The sequence below is a fragment of the Acyrthosiphon pisum genome, unplaced genomic scaffold (assembly GCF_005508785.2).
Source record: "Acyrthosiphon pisum isolate AL4f unplaced genomic scaffold, pea_aphid_22Mar2018_4r6ur Scaffold_21801;HRSCAF=24925, whole genome shotgun sequence".
NCBI lineage: Eukaryota > Metazoa > Arthropoda > Insecta > Hemiptera > Aphididae > Acyrthosiphon > Acyrthosiphon pisum.
The window spans coordinates 3,783-9,516 of NW_021771306.1; positions in this window are offsets into that span (position 1 = coordinate 3,783).

Below are 5,734 nucleotides of genomic sequence, written 5' to 3' on the forward strand. Positions count from 1 at the left end.
TTCTAAGATTTGGAAATTTAATACAAGGCTCCTAACATATTTTTACAATAGCAGTTGCAAAATAAAAGGAATACATTGTCACAATTTTTATTTATAAGCATTTAAAGTTCAAATTTTGACAACATATTATGTAAAAATCACGAAAATTCGTAAATTATTTTATGCTAGAAATTCATAAAAAATTTTCCTTTTATATTATCTAAGATTTCAAAATTTAATACAAGGCTCATAATATATTTTTACAATAGCAATTGAAAAATAAAAGAAATATATAGTCACGATTTTTTTTTTATAAGCATTTAAAGTTCAAATTTTGACTAAATACGTAAAAATTACGGCAATGTTCAAATTATCTTAGACAGAAATTCATAAAAGTTTTTCTTTTTAATTCTAAGATTTGGAAATTTAATACAAGGCTCCTAACATATTTTTACAATAGCAGTTGCAAAATAAAAGGAATACATTGTCACAATTTTTATTTATAAGCATTTAAAGTTCAAATTTATACGAAATATGTCAAAATTGCGAAATTTGCAAGTAATTTAGTGGTTGAAAAATCGTAAAAATTTTTTCTTTTATAACTAAGTTTTTAAAATTTGGTACAAGGTTCTCCATAAGTTTTTCTTTAAAAATAATATATCCTAGACTGACAAATCATCTCCGTTCAGAATCGTTTTTCGTATACAATGATATAATATCATTGGATTCAAATTTAATTCCATCCATTACAGTAACCCACTTGTAACCTACTGTACAGCAGAGCGACATCCACGACTTACCCGCCTTTTTTTTTTTTATATTATATGTATGTTTATAAATAACGTTGTTAAGTTAAAATTATTAACAGTTTAACTAGACAAAATATAATTAAATTAAAATGTATTTAGAGGAGATAAAAAAGATTGGGTGTTAGTATAAGGTATCTAGATAGTACTCAAAACTGATTTCGTTTCACTATGGTACAATCATTACCTAGAAACTACTCGCAAATCGTTATGATTTTTGTTCATAACGTTTATTCTCTACTTCATCATCAAACTTTAAACTCCTTACCTATATGTTTCTATCTACTTTAATATATAAAAAAACTAAAAAGATTACCTTCCCAATGAAGAACATCAATAAACAAATGCATATCTGAGAATTCAGATATTATTTCTTTCACCCCATCACAATAGTTTCCAGACACGTCTTGTGTACATTTTGATTTTTTAATGTGTTGGCGATTATCAATAAATTGTTGCAAATTCTGTATATGACCATTTTCCGTTTGATATGCTAAATACACTAGTGTATAAAATTTTGTTTGACAGTTTGATGTACATTGTATAGCCTATTTTATTGTTGGAAATTCTGTCAACATTGAACGTATAACATTACCCATAGTAGAGTCACAAATAGCGACCGTGCGGTGTTGTTTATAAATTAATAATATTCGTGTTTGTTGGACAAGGAGAGAACACAGATAATGTTGTTACGTAAAAGTTTGATAATAAGTCAATTCACTCTAATATCAAAACTGACCATACGCTATTGAAACTTGACAACGAAAATTTCTTATGTTGTACGTGTGTAAGACGGAGACAACACATGCGGGTGCGACGTCCTCTTAAGAGGATGTCACCGCACTATTTGTTTTCTCTCTCTGGCCCACGCGCAACATGGACAAAACACAATTACGCAGAATCATTTTTTCTATGTATTTAAGTTATCTTCACATATTACAAGTAAAATCACCTATTACAAAATAGATAGAGAATAATGTTTTGAGGGAATGACATATCGATTTCTCTAAATATTGTCTCCACTAAAGTAGCGCTGCCAGGCTACATAACAACATTATCTGTGTTCTCTCCTTGTCCAACAAACACGAATATTATTGCGAGCTGTAATAACTTATTGTTGAAATCTAAATAAAAAAATCTAAAACGCAGAAAAAAAAGAGGGTTGCAACGACCAATATTCTTAGAATACTTGAGGAATTGTTTGGCAAAACATAATATTGATTATTCAGCCGAGCATAATCGGGAAGCAACACCGTCAATCGTTCAGTAAAAGTGAGACGGAATATTTTAACGTCGGTGATTTAATACATGCAGATTTATATGGACCGATGCAGAGGAACTCTATCGGTATGTCAAAATATTTTTTACTATTTAGAGATGACTACTCACGTTACAGAACGGTATATTTTATTAAAAATAAATATGAAGTAAAAAATATTATGGAAACATTTATAAAAAGTGTTAAAACAGAAACAGGATCTAAGGTCAAAATATTAAGGACGGATAATGGATTAGAATTCGTAAACAAGGATATTACAGGTATTCTACAGAAATATGGCATACGACACCAAACTACGGTAACATATACACCGGAACAGAACGGGAAAGTCGAGCGTGATAACAGAACAATCGTAGAAGCTGCCAGGACAATGATTTGTGCAAAAAATCTTGATGTGTCATTATGGGCAGAAGCTGTGAACACAGCGGTTTATACACTTAATCTAACTGGAACGAGTTCGCAGGATGGTAAGCCACCTTACGAGTTATATTATAAAGTCGTGCCTGATATTAAACATTTACGAGTGTTTGGTACTGTGGTGTATACACACATACCAAAACAAAAACGTCAAAAATGGGATCCAAAGAGTGAAAATGGAATATTTGTTGGCTATTCGAATAGCACGAAAGGTTATCGTGTATGGTATTCGAAAACAAATAGAATATCCGTGTGCAGAGACATTATATTCGAAGACGAATGTAATAAATATAAAAATATAATTACAGACACATTAGAGTGTACAGAGACTCAGATTAATTCAACGAGCGTGCGTGCGAAGGACAAAAACATAGTCAATGATAGAAATGTTATGGTTCTACGTGACAGGAATACGCTTAAGAAACCGGACAGGTACAATGTTCAGACTTTTATTGCTAACTGTGTCAATCCATTGAATTATAATGAGGCAATTACTGGGTCAAACAAAAACGAATGGGAAAACGCTATGATTGACGAAATTAATTCATTACATGAAAATCAGACTTGGACACTAGTCGATTTTGCCACAGGATAAAGTTGCATTACGAAATGCATGGGTATTAAAAACCAAATATAAAAGTGACGGTAGTATAGATAAATTTAAGGCCAGGTTGGTCATTAAAGGTTGTTCACAGAAATATGGTATAGATTACTATGAAACATTTTCACCAGTGGTCAGATATGAATCTATAAGGGCAATATTTGCAATAGCAGCTGTGGAAAAATTAATACTACGACAATTCGACATCAAGACAGCATTTCTGTATTGGGAACTACAGGAAGAAATATACATGGTACAACCACCTGGTTACGAAGATGGGTCGAATCAAGTATGTAAGCTTCAGAGAAGTTTGTATGGTTTAAAACAAAGTCCAAGATGTTGGAATATACGCTTTAAGAACTTCTTGAACGCATTTGGTTTACAATGTACCGAAGCGGATGCATGTGTATTTAAAGCTGATAATAGCCAAATTATTCTTGCAATATTTGTTGACGATGGTTTAATTGCCGAAGATAAGGAAGACATAATTGAGGAACTTTTAACAAACTTAAAAAAAGAGTTTGAGGTGACAAAAGGAAGTTTAGAATATTTTCTAGGTATGCAGGTAAACATAAAAATGGGTCATTATTTGTGCATCAGACAAATTACGCAAGTAGCATAATTAATAGATTTAATATGTTGGAAGCTAAGGAACTTTCAATTCCGATAGACAAGTCGCACACTATTGAACAAAAGGAAGAAACGGAGATATTAAGTGAAGAAATACCTTACAGGCAAGCAGTAGGTAGTTTACTGTTTTTATCGCAAGTAACAAGACCAGATATAGCATATGCAGTGAACTTTGGAACTTGGAACTTGATTAAACGGATTATACGATATGTCAAACGAACATTTAATTATGGTTTATATTTTAATAATAATACACAATTATTATTAGAAATATTTAGTGATGCAGATTACGCAGGTGACATTCAAACACGACGTTCGACGTCGGGATACTTATTCAAATTAGAGGCCGAATATATAGCGGCGAGTGAAGCAGCCAAAGGGATCATGTGGATTACGTGGTTGATAAAAAGCTTATCAAAAACAGGTGATAAACAACCGGTATTATTCATTGATAATCAGAGTGATATACGTTTAGTTAAGAATCTGGAGTTTCTTAAGAGGACGAAACACATTGACGTACGATATCACTTCATTCGGGAAAAGTATGAAGATGGACAATTTCAATTGCAGTTCATTGGAACGGAGGACCAGATTGCAGACATTCTAACAAAGCCTTTGGTCAAGGAGCGTTTCGAGAAATTGCGGTCAGCCATAGGAGTGACTACAATTAAAGAAATTATTAATTGAGGGAGGGTGTTGAAATATACAATTAATATTAGTATTCAAACCATGTAAACACACGTGCGTGTACAATGTCGTTTTCTAATAGATACTTATGCAGTTACGATATAGCTGTACAACACTTTTACTTTCGCTTTCTATATTGTATATGGATACGGGATGCCCTCAACTAATCATATATATAGGGCCTTTGTAGTATGTAATACTCACTTGCGCAGGCACCGTTGTACAGTGCGTATACGGTGTGTATGTACAGTCACGTTAAATTGTCCAGTTGTATGTTATTATATATTATACTTATACATAATCATATTGTCGTGTTGTTATTCATTTATAATTTAGTGGTTCTCAACCGGTGTGCCGCGAGATTGTCTAGGTATGCCGCGAGAAATATTATTAAATATTGAAAACAGTGTTTTATTTCGTGACATTTATTTTTAAAAATACAGCAGCATAATAATATTTAAAGAACTAAATTATTTAAAGTAAACAAAAGAATATTTATATCATAAAGTGAATAAATTTTAAATTACTAGTGAGAAACGCAGGGGCGCTATTTCAGTTTTTTTTAAGTTGTGCAAACAATTAAAGAGGCCAATTTTTTCCCACCTCCAGGTCAATCGTTAAAAAAACGTTTCAAGTGTTTTCAGTTTTTCATTACAGATTCATTAAAGTATCAAAAACATACTTAATAAAAACATATTTTTATAGTTAACACATTACATTTTACCGTTCATACATTCTGTGTATATACTGTATAGTGTATAGTAAAGATATTTTTAGATAGAAAAGATGCATCTTATTATTATTATGTCTTTTGTCTATCAGTAACCAGGGGCGGACTGGCCCTGGGTGCTATATACCAAGTAGCACCCCGGGCCCCCGTTTGTATTTATGATCCGGGCCCCCGATTACCACAGTCAGTATACGGTATAATACTGGTATAATACGGTATTATACATGTAAAGATTATAAGATTATGTTGTCTGCTGTTATCAACCACACTGTATCTAATGATTACAGCAGGTTGATATCAGTAAAGATGAGTTAACAAAAACTAATATTATAATATTATTATACTTAATGTAAAACTACAATTAAGATTATTAAGACCTTTAAGTAGAAACTTTAAATTGTTGTTTGTCTACTTACAGGTAAGAGATTTGTATATAGCAAATTATCATATCTTTATTCATATTAATAAAATAATTGTCTACTTACAGATAAACACAAGTTGTTTTTTTACTTAAAGAGAAATAAGACCTTTATAAGGAACACTTATAAAACAACAATTTTTGTCAAACAGAAACAAACATGGATAAGATGGATAAGTTGCAATTT